This window comes from Anoplolepis gracilipes, unplaced genomic scaffold (genome assembly GCF_047496725.1).
Source record: "Anoplolepis gracilipes unplaced genomic scaffold, ASM4749672v1 Contig18, whole genome shotgun sequence".
Classification (NCBI taxonomy): domain Eukaryota; kingdom Metazoa; phylum Arthropoda; class Insecta; order Hymenoptera; family Formicidae; genus Anoplolepis; species Anoplolepis gracilipes.
In genome coordinates, this window is record NW_027328669.1 from 150,840 (window position 1) to 171,044 (window position 20,205).

The following is a 20,205-nucleotide window of genomic DNA, read 5'->3' on the forward strand; positions in this document are numbered from 1 at the left end:
ATAGACCATCCGACAGAAAATTACAAACACACAATAACAACTTATATTTCACAATTCCATATTTGCATACAGTAACTGACAAAATAAAAAGTGCTCTAAAAGATGTCGACATCAGATTAGCCTACTATAGTATAAACAAAAACAACAAATTTATTAAGACACACAAAGATCCTATCCCTAGTCCCATGAAAACCAACGTGGTATATAAAATTAATTGTCTAAATTGCGACGCTTCTTATGTTGGTCAAACGGGCAGAAAGCTGAATTCTAGGATAAAAGAACATAAGACCAACATAATGAAGCCCAATAACAACAAATCAGTAATCACTGACCACCGCCTAACATACAATCATGACTTTGATTGGGACAATGCACAAATACTAGACAATGAGCCCTATTACACAAAAAGACTGATATCTGAAATGTTATACATTAAACGACAAATAAATAGCATAAATCTACAAGCAGATATAGAATGTTTGCCAGCTATTTACGATGATATAATAAACAAACTGCCTAAGATCTAATGTCACCTATCTAACTCTTTCCATCTTAAATGTATTTTTCGCCCTTGAGCTCATTACCATCTGTACCATCGGCATAACCACACGTTAAACATCAGTTGTCGCGATATATATACCATAGATTCAACAACACACAAACGGAATGCATATCCTGTAAGCTTTTTCTGAGTCACCACCATTATACACAAACTAACGGTAAATTACTTTATTACAAACAAGTATTTATTATACTCATTTTACTAATACAGACTTAACCCCTCAATCTAACTGCATACCTCCCTCGGTCTGGAAACCTCGGAGAATTGCCTCGCGGGATTATTATGCAAGCCGTACAATAAAAGAGCCGAACAAGTTGGATCGTTTTATATATATGTAATTTATACAACTAACATGCGATAAATATGTACAGCGGTTCTGAGGCAGTGATCCATTTAATCATGCGAATACGATCACGGATTTTATGTTCACACATGTCTTACGCCTTTATTATGCGATGTTTTCTCATTAATTTCGTTTTTATCTATTTATAATTCATTTATTTAATTCATATATTATGCTGAAGAGGATTCAAAACATGAATCGAAACGTTCAAATTTTTATTGTAATTTCCGTCATTCTATAGAATGTTACTAATGTACTTATTGTCAATACAAGTGCGACATATCATCTATATATAACAAACTTACAATTTTATATTCACATCTCCTCGCTCCTATTGCCTCTTTATTATTTACTTATTTATTAATCGGAGCTCTTTATATAATTTTATAACTTTATTAATATAAAGAAATAAATACAATACATATACATTCTCTCTCTTTCTTTTCTTTAATATGTATGTATGTACAACGAAAAATGTTAGAACTCTTTAATATTTTGGAAAATAGGCATTTCCGATAAAAATATTTTGACACTTTTTATACACCCTGTACATACATTTTTTGTCATATATTTAGAACCGAGATAATTTTGCTGAGATAATTTTGTTCACGCTTGCTCTACAATTTATTAATATATTGATTTTTTGATTGCTCAAATAAATGGTTATCTTGATGAAGGAACTACAAAACGTTACTTTATATGACATGTAAAATCTCCAAAAAAGTTTAGCTAACACATTTATCATAGCGCCATCAGCGTCCACAATAATGACCTCTCTCTCTCTCTCTCTCTCTTTTTTTATTTGGGAAGTCGAGATTGATAGCGTCGGATGTAGTCCGCGATTATGGAAAAAAACGCTTCGCTGTGATGTGCTGTTTAATTGATTGTGAGAGTACGTCAGTGACATGAGTCATTTAGTTGGAACTTATGAATGTTTGATTTGACGTCACCGATTCATTACATTTGGAATCGATGATTCATTAAGATTGTGCTAATTTCACTTCCGTGAGTTTCGAAATAAGTGGTTTAATTCAAGTCGTACTTAACGTTACTTCCGATTCTTTCATTTTCTTCACTATGCAATGCGTAATATATTTATATTTTATACATAATTCTATCATACATACATTTTGATACAAAAAACTTTTAATAAGTTTTTGTATCTTTCTACGTTTTTTCTTTATCTCTTTTTTTGTAAAAGACTGAAACTGAAAATTGTCATTGGAATTGTCTTTCAAGAAAGTACTTTTGATGTAATTAAATTTTTGTAAAATTGTTTGTAATATTTCTCGCTATAGCATGAAATAAATATTATTTTGTTTCTGCAAAACAATTATGTTTTGTTCTTTCCTCGTCACTGCTTGGATCGAATGCTAATAAGTAATTAAATGCATAGAATGCTCTTCGGAAAAAATTATTTGCTTTCAAATAAAATTAATATATAAAAGGGAAAACTGTTCTGTTTGTATTCGAGCCATGATACACAAATTGTCATGCTTCAATATACATATGTATACAGAGTGAGGAAAAAGTATGGAAACTCTGAAAAATCTCGAAAAATATGTTTTACAAAAAAATATTTTGGATAAAAGTTGTATGATTTCGGGAAAGACATAAAATGATGTAATTGTCGCTTAAAGGTCACAATAAGGGCACCTTCAATTTCTTAAATTGAACACTCTATTTTTAATTACATATTTTTATAACTTACCTCGAGAGCTTTCCAAAACACTATAATAAAACTTCTTTTAGTTAAGAATTTCCTGAAATATTTTAAAGTTATGATACTTTTTAATATAAAATATGAAAAAATTGAATAAATCTTGCCTTAGATTCTTCTTTTGTAAAACATATTTTTCGAGATTTTTCAGGGTTTCCATACTTTTTCCTTACCTTGTATATATGTATTATATGTTTCTATACCCAATGATCTATGAAAGAGAGAGGGAGAGAGAGAGAGAGAGAGAGAGAGAGAGAGAGAGAGAGAGAGAGAGAGAGAGAGAGAGAGAGAGAGAGAGAGAGAGAGAGAGAGAGAGAGAGAAATTTAATGATATTCGCAGTATGTATATGTACATATATACATATATATATATATATATATATATATATATTAAAATATATAATTATGTTAAAGTAAAAATGTGTAACTGCTAGTTGCAAATTCAGATTTTTCCTTAAAAATAATTATGTGTTTTTTTTACACCAATTGATTTGTCTCATTTATTCTGTGCATAAAAGTATTAGGATAAGATAATCGAAAAATAGATATTTTACGAGATATCTTGTATTTTATGTTAAAATATTGCAACTATGAAGCCTTATAACTCGAAAAGTACTTCATGAAAAAACATTTGATTATAGTGTTTTGGAAAGCTTTCGAGATAAGCTACAAGAGTATGCAATAATATATAGGGTGTCTCCCATTTAAAAAATTAAACATGATGTTCATATGACCTTCAAATAACTCTTCAAGGTCAAACCAATGTTACCCTCTTATGGCTCCCTCGAAACCAAACAACTTTTGCCTAGAACATTTTTCTCTCCCAGGCTTGGTTTTCCAGATATTCGACTGGGTCGATTAAAATGGTCCACCCTGTATATATGCTTTTGAATCATCGAAAAGATTATCGTGGTCATCATTCATGACTCTAAAAAAATGAAATCATGCATGGAAGAATATATTTTCAATGACATAGTGTGATTCAGAATAAATAACAGTCCAATGTGCGAATAGTTTCAAGGAAAGTGAATTTTTCTTTGAAACACTCCTCTAAAGAAAAAAGTATTTACGTGGAAGAATTGAAAAAAGTCTTTTAATAATTAATTTATTGTTAAATGCTACATTCTAAGCTTTTGTGAAAATTATTAATTATAAAAAATTAATTATAAAAATTAATTATAAAAATTATTAATTATAAAATCTCACCAAGGTTTAATAAAAATTATGTTTAATTACTTACCTATCAAGTCAAATTTAATTATTAACTTTTTTTGGGATATATGACTGTAAAAATATTTGATGTATTTTTCACACAATTACGAATTGATACTTTATACATATAATTACTCGGATCATAAACGTAGCGTGGCACACATCAATCAATTTAATTATCGTTGGGAATCGGCTGTTGCCGATACATATTAATTTACGCCTGTTATTAATCTCGATATATCCCTTTCCTTGTCAAGTTTCACTTTCGTACGCGTGAGTTGTGAATCGAATCACGCGTGCGGATCAAACGATGCATGTAACACGAGTAAGATGTGATGCCTGCGCAAAATAAAAATGTGTTAGTGCAATATTATAGTTCTGTGAAACACAACAGTAGATAGTGACAGGTCGGCAAAAGAGCCCGCTATCTACATTTATTTAAAACTTATCTAAAATCATATTTTAAAGAGATTGAATTATTATAAATATATTGCTAAATATATTGCATATCATTGACAAATTTCTAATTTGCATTAATTTTATATTATTTTGTTGATAAGTATTAGATGTAAATATGAATTTATTCTAATCCAATATTTTCTTGATGACAAAATGTAATTATACGGAAGTCTCCAGATATATCAAAGTATACACAAAAATATAAGAAAGATTTTGCGAAAATTCTACTATAACACATTTTATAAAATACATCCTTTATTTTTCTTGATATTGCCAGTAATTATAATTAGGCATTGTAAAAATTTCGTTATTTATATGGTTTAAATAAAAAGAGAGAGCGGACGAGAGAGAAGGAGGAAGAAGAAGAGGAAGAGGAGTGTATAATAATAATTACATGTACATACACACGTATACATATCGCATAGTATATCTCTATGCACAACTCTTTAGAATAATAACGTTACAATAATTATTATATTATTTCAAAAATCTATATTACTTTATTTTGTAATATTGTGAAAATAAACGTTATAAATAATCACACACAGAGAAATACATTTCAAAAGTAATAATGTATATGTAAAAGATGCACTATTCACGTTACAATAAACGTCTAAAATATGTAAATAAGGTAGAAGAGTACGGCGCTGGTGGTGACTTTTCGGTACTAAGGAATGGCCATTAGCAAAAAGGCAGATCACCATCATTTTTTCACTGCTCAGAATTCGGTATTTGAATTTCGATTCTCGATTGAGATATCTTTATTTGAGTTTCTTGTGAATAATCTTATAATCACTCTCACAATTGGACAGCTCTCGTATACATACACTATCTACTTCATATGTGCCTTGGTGTGTGAGACATTACTGTATCTTGATTTATGTATTCTCTCAGCGACACGCAACGCAACCGACATGATTTTAATGACACGCACGTATTAACATTGCGAAACCTAAAGAGAACGTTCTTGTTCTAGAAATAGCACGATTATATGCGAAATGGTTTTCGTCACTACTGATAATACATAGTTTGTGTTAAAATTGTTTCAGAGTTATAAGGGGATTAAGATAACATCTAAAGTTTATTTTACACGATCTGTAATTTGCGAAATAATTTTATTTATTTTATATAATACGGAAAACATTTTTGAAGAAGTATTCAGTATATATATAAAATATATACATATTAGAAAAAAAATGTATATATATATATATATATTATTATATCAAAAATGTCATATAAAATTATAAATGGATTTTTTATTTTAAAACTCTCTACACATGTATAAATTGTTTAAAGATCGTGGACTTACAATTAATCATATCATCATTGAGAGTTTTAATTTTGTGAGAATAAAATTTTCTCTTAAAATTTTATCTTTTAGTTAATTACATATATAATATATTTTAGAAAGTTTTCCATAGAATAAAATTATTTTTAATTCTAAAATTATTATATTGTATTCATTATTTCTCTCTCTCTCTCTCTCTCTCTCTCTCTCTCTCTCTCTCTCTCTCTCTCTCTTGCTCTCTCTCTCTTAATTATATTATTACGAATAAATTGTCGATATATACTTTGATTTTATACGTATAAATTGTCGATATATACTTTGATTTTATACGTATATAAAAACAAATTGAATTCACAGCAAAGATGATGCTATCAAATAAAGTATTGCGATCAAGGTCAATGTCACGAACTTATACAACTTTTGTCTATCAATACCAGATGTTGTCTGGAGAGAAGCACAAAATATTTATATCAAATTTGAAGATACTAAGAAAATTATTATTAATAAACGCTGAAATCAATAAAATAAAAAATTTTAATAAATGTTGTTTTGCTTAATCTTTTACTTTTATTTTATTTTAAAATTAAATTTGAAACAACATTGTAATATTTATATTGTTATTTGTTGCTATTTATGATCAAAGATCGAATTATATACAGACATGTTAAGAAAGCAAAGTTGACTATTAACTTTCGAGTGCATATTCTAATGACATTTAATCATGTGTTATATCTTTGTACAGAGGAGATAACTGGTGTAATGTATAGAAGTTACGCTACGTAACTTACGATAGTGGCTTCTGAGTGGGCACTTATTATTTATATATGATATTTTTTTTATTTTAAAAGTAAGTTCATTGTTACTGTTATTGATTAAAGTAAATATCATTTCTTTTTTTATAATTAATATTGAAATGACTTAAAATTTCGACACAACACGATGATCCTATAAACTCCACAATATGTCTGGGATAATTTGCCTGTAATTTTTTCTATAATGGCTTTATTGACGATATTAGTGAAATAACAATAAGAATAAATGACATTAATATTAGCTACATGATATGCATATATCAAAATAATTTGTTATTTTTTTCTCTTTTTTGTCTCGTATATTTTTTTCATCATAAGTAACATTTAAATCTGTTTTTTTTCTTTACCGCAGAAACAGAAAGGATTTACTCTTTTGTACACTATATGTATGAAGTAATTTGAATTTACAAGTTAAAAACCTTGGAAAATTGCGGTCTTGTTGCGATTTGTCTGGTATACGATCTATACAGTAATGTTTTTTTCGAATCTAATATATACATAAAAACATGTGGGAAGAATCTTAAGATGACATAGCGATGGAAATTACCTTGGAACCAAGCAAATCAATTAATCGATTGTAGGATATATATTCGCAGAATAGCATTTAATCGTCATAGTCATTTGTTCCATTTTTAGAAACGCATCCGGTGAGAAGTGCACGCAAATCTATCGATTTTATATATCTAATTACCTACTTTGTAAAAACGGCAACATTGTTCTATAAAACGCTTAAATCGAATTATAAGCAATTAAAAAAGTGATTGTATGTAATTACAAACTTGACAAACAAGATCTTAATGGATAATGTTTTCTTGACATTGCACATAAATGAAACAAAATAAATAACAAAAAATAAAGCAGAAAAATAAGAACAAAGATTGTTTATTTTAATCTTGATCTTAGGATAAACATCAAGAGAAGTGTTTGTGCAATTTTAATGAAATTACAACTGCCATTCTGATAATATGATATTTCGGTAAAAAGTAGTTTTAAGATTTATGAATTGAATCCTTACTCTGTACTGTTGTTTTTGACACCTTCTAATCCTACAGATGGGTCAGCATATTTTCGATAATTTTATTAATATGTATATTTTAAAAAATCTGAAAAAATTTAGATACCTTCTTTGATCCTTGTAAATAAAGGTTAAAATAATAAATTTGAAAAATAATTTTAATGAAATATATTGTTTTATGATTATTTGTTTTCGAGAAATTAATGCAGTTAGAAAAATCACAGACAAAAACTTAACCTAACGTAACCTAATTTATCAGAATGTGGAATAAAGGAACATATGGAATAAAGCACTTTTAACCTTTTCCATTTAATTGTAAGATAAAGATGTAGAGAATATATTTTATTATTATCTAGATCAGATAAAGCAATTGTTTTATGTAAAATAATTATCTAGATAACCTCATCTCAATAACAGAAAACACTGCGTATTTGCTTTAATCTCTAGATTGTCTATTATCGCACCGTGAATGTACACGATGGTGATTTTTCCTTTTTGTTATTTCTCTCTCCGCGTAATCCAATCGTGATTTCCGTGTATATAAAGGATAGGAACATGTGCAATGTGATGCCGGACGAAACCAGTTCTCAGGATAAAAGCGAAGGAGAAAGAAGTTTGACCCCGAGAAAGACAGAGAAAGAGAGAGAGAGAGAGAGAGAGTGCGCTTTGAGTTCTACAGAGTGTCTCATAATTCGCCGTGTATAATGCAAATAAACCAAACTTTGAGAAGATTCGGCCACGTAACTTTTTTTCCACGCGCATTGTCATCAGTGATTATCCTTCAAAAAGAAAGAATTGCGATTCTTGAATAATATATATTTACTTAATTGATTATAAGAACAAGGAATATATGGAATTGACTGATATGCAGTGAATGATTTGATCATGCAAAAGAAAAAAATAAATTAAATTGCAATATATATTGTATTTGTATATTTTATAAATCAGAAGTTAATATATCAATTAAATAACTTTGCTTAATTAAAAAAATATAATAAAATTTATAATATATAAAAAGAAATTTGAATAAATATATCAAAATTTAAATTTTGTATTAAACTATATATGTAGAATTATGCGCAATAAATTCTTTGGATTTCATGTGCGCACACTCCACACACATACACACACACACACACACACACACACATACAGGATGATACATATTTTTCCTCCTTGATATCTGCGGTTATTTTAACGTTTGACAGGATACGATAAGTGATCTTCCTAAAAGAACTGTTTACATCAGGAAAGTTTCGAGATATATGTGCCTATTTCTTTTAAATTATCAAATATTTCCGCTGTTTTAATCATAATTAATTATATCACTATATAAAATTGTTTTTGGAATACAACAGTGTTATATTTTTGTATATTTTGTTTTACTAAAAAACAATCAAAGTTACATCAGTGTACTTTACTACAGAGATGCACAGGAACCTTATTACATGGTAGTTGTTACACGAGCATGGTCACAGTTTTTTTCTCACTTTGGTGCTTCGTCACTGACAGGTGTATGCATTTTGACGTAGCGTGTATTATATATGTGATCTGAAACCTTACACACGCTTAAGCTAGTAAAAAATAAAAAAAATTGTGCTTTTCTTTTATATACATATTAATCTTTTATAATTATTTTATATATATATTTCTTATAATTCTTTTATATATATTTTTATATGTTTTATATAATTCTTTTATATATATTAAATTAATTAATTATCACATAGAGATATAATAATCAAAATTTTTTAAGTAATATAAAATAATAAATCGTAACTTTTTCGCTTTTAGTATAAATATATTCTTTCAAATAAAATTTAACGTAAAATATATATATATATATATATATATATATTATAAAATTGTTCAGTTTTTTTATATTAATTACTTTCATATTCCACGTTTTTACAGATTATACAGAAAATTACCTACAAAATTTAATCCTTTTGAAAGTTACAAGAACAAATAAACTGTTTTCTTTTAGATTTGTAGATGCTGAAAATGAATTTATCTTTTAAATTAATCTATTAAGGTTCTTTTTCTATCTTTTTCTAATCTATTAAGTTTCTCTTTAAATTAATCTATTAATTATCTTTTAAATTAATCTATAAGGTTTTAGCAATAAAACTTGTAACCAAAAATTGCGTTTTGTTGAGGTTTCGACTTTGGACCATTCATTACTCGAAAACCTGACATCATAATTTGGAGGACAGATTCATTTTCAGCATTCAAAAATATATAAGATTCACTTATATTGGTTTTGTAATTGATCTTTGCAGGTCTGTGTGATTGATCGTGAAATAGATTCATATTTTTTATTATTTTTTTTCCATTTTTATATTATATATATGTTATTGTAGTTTATATATATATATATATATATAAATATATATTATTATTATTTGGGCTTGATTGAGTTTTCTTTGTTATGCATTTTCCGAATTCTATCGTATACAATGAGATGTGTAGCGAAGAATGCGCATTTTCACCTCGACTTGCAAGGCCGATTGCGTTGTGTCGTATTCTGATGACGTCAACTTCTTTGCGTAAACATGTGATGACAACAATTATACATTTTCACAATACGTTTGTCCCTCTAATAGACTAAACTTTCGGTTATTGATCTTATTTTTTTCTGTTGTTTACAAAATGATGGCACATTTATGTTATGTACTTATGGAATAATTTCAAGCAAGTTAGTCTTAATGCGTTTCATATGCTATATTTTGCATGCTTTCATGATGAAATAAAACGATTTTACGGAAAAAAATAAAATATGACATAAATATAATAAAATAATAAATTAAAAAAAATATTTTATTAAATATATACAACATATGTATATATGTATAATATATATATTATATGTGTGTATGTGTGTGTAAAAAAAATATTTTATTAAATATATACAACATATGTATATATGTATAATATATATATTATATGTGTGTATGTGTGTGTACATATATATGTATATTTTAATTGCTCCAGTCAAATATCTCGTAAAATATGGAAAATACAGAAAAATGTTTCAGATAAAAGTTATTTGATTCAAAGGAGGAAAGAAGATAGGGATATTAGTTCGTAATCTTGGTTGTAGGTATCAAGGTCATACAAAAGTCAACCTAGTTCTTTAGATGCACCCTATTTTTTATACATATAAACAGATTTTTTTGTAATATTCGGTGTAAAAAATTGTAGGGTATAATAGTCAAAAATTGAACAGTTTATTGTTTTGGAGATATTTTTTTATATACTTTAATTCGACATAATACATAAACTATGAAATATCTCATAAAATAATCATTTTTTAATCATGTTGTTCGACTCTAGTAATACGTTTATGTACATACAGAATAATGAGAAGAATTAAGTAGTCTAAAGAAAACACAGTTGTTTGAAGAAAAAGTATGAAAATAGCTACATGTCGACAGAGGTGACTCTGCATTATTTTCTCTGTGATCAGCAAATTTCAAATTTTCATTCTTCTAATTTTGTAAATATCCCGACAGCGGTTGACTTTTCGAATTGATGCTCTGATATAAAAATTATTATTATATATATAAGCACTGAGTACTATCGATGAAGTGACTTTAAAGATGTTTAACACCTAAAATCGGAGCAAAAAATAGTCGAAATTGACGAATATATACTTTTCTCATGTATCTTAATATATGATTATTATAAAGATTGCATAAAATCTTATTATTTATGCATAGCTAGAGTGTAGAAATGTATTGTCCAACTTCTGTTGCTTTTTTTCGGAGAATTTTCGTGTTTCTTAAATTATAATGAGAAACTTTTATCATTGACGGTACCTCGATTTCAACATTACAGCATAAAATTTGAATTATAAAAATAAAAGAATTTACTCGTACAGAGTAATTTAAATGTCAGAATAAAAATTATAATAGTGAATAATGACAAAATATAGAAGATTTTTAACTATTTCTTTGATAAATTTAATAATTTGTCATTTCTCCGAGAAGAAAGAAATGTGGCAACATGGTAATTTTTCATAAGTTGGTCAAATTGCAAATTGACATATGAGGCCTAGTCGTTTCTCGCTTACACGTTTGTATATAGAGGCTTCTTCAGATGAAAAGATAGGTTATTTAAAATGTCAAAAGCTCAGCTGAATGCTATGTTGCCACGTTTTCACAATAAATAATATGTCATTTCGGATAATAGGACGAAATTGAGAAAATTATATTTAATATCTTTTGAACTAGTCAGTACTTGACCAAAATTATGTGATCAAATATTTCCTCTATATTTAAACTATACTTTTGAAAATTTTGAATAAATTTCTATTATTATTTCTATCTATTTTACCTTTTAAATCAACATGATCACAGGTTTTTTTTAAGATAGAAAATCTGTACCTAATCGTATCAAATTAAGGTCATTTAAGGGCTAAAAAGGACAGAAATAATTATATTTATAATTATATATTAATATTTTTACTTACAATTAGATTTACAAATTAGTTATATTTATAATAATATCGACGGGTAAATTCATTGCAAATTAAAATCCTTATAACTTTTGATTGCTTCAGTGAATCTACTCCAGGTTTTTTTATAAGTTTCTGAACATGTGTCAGGACAATCTGTGCAAATTTTATTAAATTCTTATATTTTTAAAAATAGGTACTAAACATCCTTAATCTCTAAGCATTTTCGAAGAAAATGTGATGAACTTTTATCACATACACCCTGTATGTGTGTGTGTATGTGTGTATGTACAGAGTGTTGCAAAGTGAAATATTACAATATGAATTAAATATGATATTAGGATCTTAAAGCAAAAATAACATTTTTCTGTGCTCTTGAAGATTTGTTTAAAAGTGTATATTATACACATGCTCTCATGCACACACACACACACACACACACACACACACACACACACACACACACACATACAATACATATAGGATGGAGCATTTAAAGTTATCTTTGACAGAATGCATTATGGTAAAAAAATATTTTATATAAAAGTTGGATAAAACTTTAGTTTAGGAGACTCAGCTCCGATTACGATGACTTTAACATATGTTGTCAAGATCATTGCTCTGAGTAACGTTTAAAAGATTTTAGCCGTCGCTCTTTGTTTATTAAAAAGTTATAAACAATAAAAGTTTCAGTTTACGTTATACGTATTTTTCGTATATTATATGCAAACTCATGTGGAACTGTATAATGATCCAAAAAAATATGGAAAAATGATTATTTATGACTATAAGGTAAAAATTAAAAAAGAAAAACCTTGTCAATATGTTTTTCGGATTGGATTAAGATTTTACGTTAAAACTTCCACGCAGTACTATTAGTCCTTTATAGTTTCCACACTCTCAAGTTCTGTTATATTTATTTATGTGGGAGGGAACGGTGCGAAGCCTCCCATCTGCACATTCTTTTCTAGCATGTATTTTGTATGTATACTAGAAATAGAATATAAAATCTCAATTCTATATTATTTTTTTGTCGATAACTTTCTTCATGCTTGATATTCTATAAACCACTGTTTATTTATTTGTTCTTGCTAATATAAAGTGATAATTCATGCTAGAGCATAACACATTATAACGAATCTTCCTCAATTCATTTTTACTCGTCAACGTGATTAGTTGTAAATTTTAGTTGTTATTAAATTTTAGTGTTAGAAAATAAACGGAAGATGCTATTACATGAATTTTTACATCTCACACATAACAACGTACTTTTAATGGATTTATTTATTTAAATGTGATACATTGAATACGTGGGCGGGAGAGGTGCTCCGTCCCCAAAATCTAACCCAACCTAACCTGTGTTACGAAACAAAATATATTTTATACTTTAGACACAGGTTGGGCTGGGTTAGTTTTTTTTGGGGCAGGGGGCTCTGCCCCTCCACCGTCCACGCATTTAATGTATCACATTTAAATAAATAAATCCATTAAAAGTACGCTTCATTAAATATACCTACATGATGTGAGAAAATTATGTTCTACTTATAAAACTTTTTTGGTTTATAACTTTATAATAAACAACGAGCGACGGCTAAAACCTTTTGAACGTTACTCAGGGCAGTGATCTTGACAACATATGTCAAGGTCATTATAATCGGAGCTGGGTCCCCTAATCTAAAGTTTTATCAAAAGTTGTTTGGTTTAAAAAGAAAAAAAAAAGATAAGAATATTAATTTGAGCTTGAGTGTATCTATTTAGATCTATCATGTAAAGATTAACCAATTTTTTTTAAATGGAACTATCCTAATTTTTTAAATATAAATTATCGATTTCTTATAAAAATATTTGATTGATACTTTTATAAATTTTGAAGATTGTTTGCGGAAACTATCGAAGTAGATATTTAGCGACAGGTTAGATTTATCTTTGCTTGAATTGTTTAATTAAGCCATATCTGATTAAGTATAGTCTTTAAGTGAAATATTTTGCAAATTGCAGGCATTTAAGATAAAAATATTAAGAGATAAAAAGTGTTTATTTTGAAGAAAAAGAGAGAGAAATAAAAAAGAAATTTATATTTAAGAAAATGTTGACTCTGAAATAATCAATTCATCCTTAATTCAAGATTGAGTCAAAGTCACTATCTTATTTCTCCCTTGAAGCCAAATAACTTTTATTTGAAAAATTGTTTCTATATCTCAATTTTTGAGTGATTTATTTAGGGAAAGTAAAACGGGACATCCCTTATATGAATATCAAGTATTTAATATACATACATATATATATATATATATATATATATATATATAAAAATATATTTTCTAACTTTTTTAGTCCCCGCTTTACACATATATATACACATGTTACACAGAGAGAAACACACGCACACACACACACACACACACACACACGAATATATATATATATATATATATATATATATATATATATATATATATATATACAGGGTGTCTCATAACTAACGAACCAACGCTCGTGAACGGATAAAGTACAGTGAACTGAACAAAAAAGTATTAGGTCATTTTGTGATTTTCGCAATAATTATTAAAATATTAATTCAAAACGCTTAGCAAACAATATTATACATATGTACAAGATGTCCGGTAATAATCGCCCCACCTCTCTAGGGCTGATAGAGCAGGTCAAACTGAACATAAAAGTCCTGTATCATTTTCCGATTTTCGCAATAATTATTAAAATATTAATTAAAAATGCTCAGCGTAGGAGCGCGCGCCGCATATAGCGCTCAGCATACCGTGAGCGTTTTTAATTAATAGTTCAATAATTATTGCGCTAATCGCAAAATGATACATGACTTTTATGTTCAGTTGGACCTGCTCTATCTGCCCTAGAGAGTTGGGGTGATTATTACCGGACATCTTGTAGATATGTATAATATTATTTGCTAAGCGTTTTTAATTAATATTTTAATAATTATTGTGAAAATCGCAAAATGACTTAATACTTTTTTGTTTAGTTCACTGTACTCTACCCACTCACGAGCGTTGGCTCATTAGTTATGAGACACCCTGTATATGATATTACATATTTTGGTCAATTAAAAAGTAACATATCCATTAAGATTTTGTCATAGAGTATCCCTATAATATAGTTTTTTTAACAACTAATTTTTATTATCACCGTTACCGAACCAAATTTTATTTTTTGTGCTGAAGAAGATTCAAAATCGAGCTCGAAACGTCCGCTATTAAGTTTATTTTTATTTTTATTTTCACGCTCTAACTTGATTATTATTTATATGAATATGTATTAAATTAGTCATTTTATTATATCCACAATTATATTATTTTATTTATATTTTTATTTTATTTTTGAATCTGTATTACCTTTGTCATATCAATTGTTATACCTATATTCCTTTGCTCTCTATTGCTATTAATCATTTATTAATCATTTATTTCAATATAGTTATTGCCATTCAATAAGTAAATATAATTTTAATGCAGATATTTTTTCTTTTATATTATCTTATGTGTATTTTATACCCTTAATCGCCATAGAATTTTATGTTTGTTTTCTGGAAAAATTCTCGGTAGAGATATAAGATACATAAAATCGAATTATATTTTTACAAACTATATACTGTCTGTTTAGTAATGATATTTTCGAGACATTAGTAGAAAAGGTTATTTCATTCTATCTGATTCATTATGATTGATTCTAATGAATTTATTTCATGTCTACATAAATTATGAATCACTTGAAAAAAATTCATCGTCTTTGCGATTGAAGTTTGATTTTATTATAGTTATACCGAGAACAATGAAAATGATATTGTAATATTTCTTGTAATTTCATTCGCAAATGTATTATCAATTTATATTATCTTTTAGTAGTTATTATAAATGTATATAATTATACAGTTATATGTATATAGTATTATACATAAACATACATTTTCATATAAATTATTTCGAAACTTCAGAATATGTACATTATATTAGCACAACGCAATATATAATTTTAACTTTAATTAAAAAGAGTTTAATTTTACAAGAATTTCTTAATGAACACTTATGAAAAAATGAGAGAATTATATATATTTTCTTTCTAATTGATTTATTAAGTATGATCTTTTCATTTTAAATAATATCACTTGTATTGCGATCGATGCTTCTAGGTATTTATATTTTTTACTTATTTTCTATTTTATTAAGTAGTCGATAAAATCTGATAAATCATCGATAATATTCTCAGTATGTTCTATCGTGTTGCGATAGTTCAATTTTTTTTCATAATAATTTTTTTTCTTTTCTCGGCAAAATTTATAAAAGATACAAAAATGAGACATCGTGGAGGAGTTTTTTCGTTTATGAGTGCTCTCAGTTTCCATTTTCTTTAATATCTTTAGCACTTCTGCCATATCTTTATATGTTTTATTCGACGAGTTTAATGGATTTAGCGCAAAAAAAAAAAAATGAGAACATTGAAGTAGGTAATTCCAGAAAATTCTTCTGCTAGCGTAAATCTCGTAATCACAGAAAAGGTGATGCCATATTAAATACCTTACATGTATTTACATATAGGGTGAGAAAAAAGTATGAAAACCCTGAAAAATCTCAAATTTAAGTTTTACAGAAAAAAAATCTAAAGCAAGATCGGGGAAGAATCTGGTCATCTAAGGCAAGATTTATTCACTTTTTTCGTTCATTTCATATTTTATATTAAAAAATATAACAAACTTTAAAATATCTCAAGAAATTCTTAACCAAAGAAGTTTTATTATAGTATTTTGGAAAGCTCTTGAAGTAAGCTATAAGAATATGTAATTAAAATAGGGTGTTCCCTTTAAGAAATTGAAAGTGATCTTCACGTGGCCTTCAAGCGATTATTCAAGGTCAAATCAATGACATCATCTTATGTCCCTCTCGAAGTCATAGATACAACTTTTGTCTGAAACGTTTTTCTATAAAACTTATATTTTTCAAGATTTTTCAGGGTTTCTGTACTTTTTCCTCACCTTGTGTAATATATGTGTCACTTTCTGCGAATGTGCATGCAGAATTTTCTGCAAAAGCAAGTTGACTGTTTGTTAATTAAGTTGAATAACTAACAAGTGGCAGATTTGCTTAAGTGTCATGACTAAACCGAGACTTATCCATGCTATCAATCTTCTTCGTAAATTGCGAGCTGACTATGTATAATTTAACATCATTATCATACGCTCCCGATAGAAAAAAATTGAATAGATTTCACATTTATGATTATTCGACGATTCGTGGCAAGAATAAAATGTTAATTAGCTGACAATTCGCACATACGGCATTGCAGCTTTTCTCCAGAATGGCATAAGGAACTGCTGATTAACCCCGTTGCACCTTCTGACAATAAGAAATTGTACGCACGACTGTTCCCGTCGTTATTGTATATCCCTATTATTCTCATGCGAATATTTACGATGCTTAGTTTCTTCTGGTGGAATTTTTCGCGACTTGTATTTCTTTCGTGCGAAGTCTCGCGACTTTGCGAGAATCGCGTGGGTGCACATTTCTTACGCAACGGATTTCTTACGGAACTTCAACAGTGAGCGCAATCATACGGGAACTAATTAAAACGACCTTAAAATTACTTATTTTCTATTATTCGTTATATTGTACAATCGAAATTTTAATTGGCATGCACAACCATATGTTTCCTTCTTAAGGGAATCCTGAAGCTGTTCCATATTACCGATCAAAATCTAACCTAACATAAGAATATATTTACTTAAGGGGATAATTTATGTAAACTCTTAGAAATAAATTCGAAGTCTTAGTAAAAGAGATTTTTTTGAAAGTGCGACACTTTCAAGAAAATCTCTTTTACTGAGACTTCGAATTTATTTCTAAGAGTTTACATATATTCTTTCATGCATTTCCAGGCGGGAACGTATCATTTTGTACGTGCAAATTGCAAAACTTTTAAAATAATAATTTTGATGTCTAACGAAGCAATTGTTTTGATCGGTAAGGTAGGACGGTACGATATCCCCTTAATATAAAAGTTACAATTTATACACATAAAATAAAATAGATTTCTACTCTAAGAATTGCATGAAAGAATATTTGTGAACTTTTAGAAATCAGCTTAGAAGTCTAGATAAAAAACATTTCGTTGCAAAAATGTTGGTGTCTGTGAAGTTGGAACGACGTTTTATTAATTTTTAAAAAATAATGGCAGTTTCAGTAGCACTTTTCATAGTTCTATAGTTCCTCATAAACATTAAAAAAAGTTCTGCATTTTTAATATCAAAAACACCAAAAATAAAAAATGACGTGCTAGCTTCACGTTTCCAGCACGGCACATCCTCCTCTAAAGTACAAGAACATATCGAAAATCAAGATGTTTAGTAAGAGTTCTCGTTAGTTCTATACTAATTCTATAATTATATGTCGTTTCAAGGCAAAATTCCAACAAATTACCAAAAAAATTAAAAATAAAAAATGACGCGCTAACTTCGCGAATTTAGCACGACACTTTCCTCTCTAAAGTACTAAAATGAATTAAAAATTCTTATTTTTTACAAGAGTTCCCGATAGTTCTAATTGAGAGTCGCATATACATATATACAATTTCAGATTGATATTCCACCAATTAACTTTCAAACAATTTTTGTTTTAATTGCGTATTACGACACTTAGTATAAATGTGTCGTGCTGATGATTTTCGACAGGTCTAACGGTAGTTCTCGACAGTTCTCCAAGAGTTCTATGCATTAGAATTAGTTTTAAACAGAGTTCCGATTATTATTTATTTTTAGAACAATTTTTAACAATTACGTCCAGCACGACACTTAGTAAAAATGTGTCTTTTCAGAACTTTTGTAAAGCGTTTTAGAGAAACTTTTTATAAAAAAGTTGAACAAAAAATATATTTTTATGTAAAACTTATTTTAATTTTATTGTAATTTTTAAAAGTATATAATTTTTAACATTTCTCTATATATTTTTATATTTTATGTAAATTAAAAATATATATACGTCAAAAGTATTTAACAATAATAGATAAAAAATTCAAACTATATTATATACATATATCACCAAAGCAGGGCATATACATATATCAAAATACATGTATGAGTCAATTGAACTTTAGATTATCGGAATTCAGTAACAGTTGGGCCGATCGAATTTTTACTAGGCTCAATCGATAACTTGGGTTCTAATTAATAATAAATAAATATTAGGAAGATACTTCTACTCTTATACTTTATGTATGTTATGAACAAAGATATCATGATACAATGCTTCATCGGATAATTTTTTTATTTAAGAAACGTCAATATCATGAATATTCATACATCATCACAATTTCATCAAAAATAACAAATTTTTTTACGTTTGCAATTTTTAGCACAAGGCTGCATTAATTGCGCTCTGGGATATTTGCACTCTTAATATAATCGTAAATTTATTTATTTTAATAATTTTGATAGTAAATTATAAATTTATAATACTTACACGTACACATGCATATAAAGCTGCAAATTTTATAAATATACCTATACATAAATATTTATAATTTACCGCTATCGAGATTATTGATAAATAAATTTATCATTGACACTATTGATAATGTCATTGTTATGATATTGCATGAGATAATTTATAACCTGGTATTTCAAATAAATTATGAAATTAATTAATTCTTGAATTAATTATCGGTAATTAACTATTCTTATTAATGTAATTATTCATTTTCTGTAGCAGAATAATGTAATCATTAGTGTAACAGCAGAAGTGAAAAAAAAGAAAATTTTAAATATATGTATAATTTTAAATAATTACAATTAAAAATTTAAAAATAATATAATAGAAACAATTCTCATCCTTTTGATTCTAACAATAAGAATGTCATTCTTTTATTATTGCGATATACTTTACGAAATCTGTTAACGCTCTCTACATGAGTATGATCATTAAATTAATTATACTTATCTACCGTATATGCAATCATCATCCTTTCTTAATAGACACATTTTATTCTTCCGTATAGAAATCGTGTTGCGGAAAAGCTATTGCCACAATGTTACCAAAGACTGTTGCAAGTTTGATTTATCTATTGTTATTCACAATCATCAAGCGCCAGCTGGTGGTGGTAAATGAAAAATTAGTATGGAAGAAAATAATAGAAAATTTTACATCTTGCACACATAATAAAATTATTATCATTTATTATTTATTTTTATTATTTATTATTATTGATATCAGCGTAAAAAGAATTTTTTAATTGAAAATATAGGAAAGTAATATTTTTTGTAGCTTCTAACAAGTTAATCTTTATAATATAATATATCATTTATTGATGAAAT

At 27.5% G+C, this 20,205-nt stretch overlaps 1 protein-coding gene across 1 annotated transcript in view; it reads left to right on the top strand.

Annotated features, from left to right (window-relative positions):
* The window catches only part of LOC140675722 (plastin-2-like), a 42,492-nt gene that overhangs the window by 16,737 nt on the left and 5,550 nt on the right, over window positions 1–20,205 (top strand). The window lies entirely within an intron of this gene.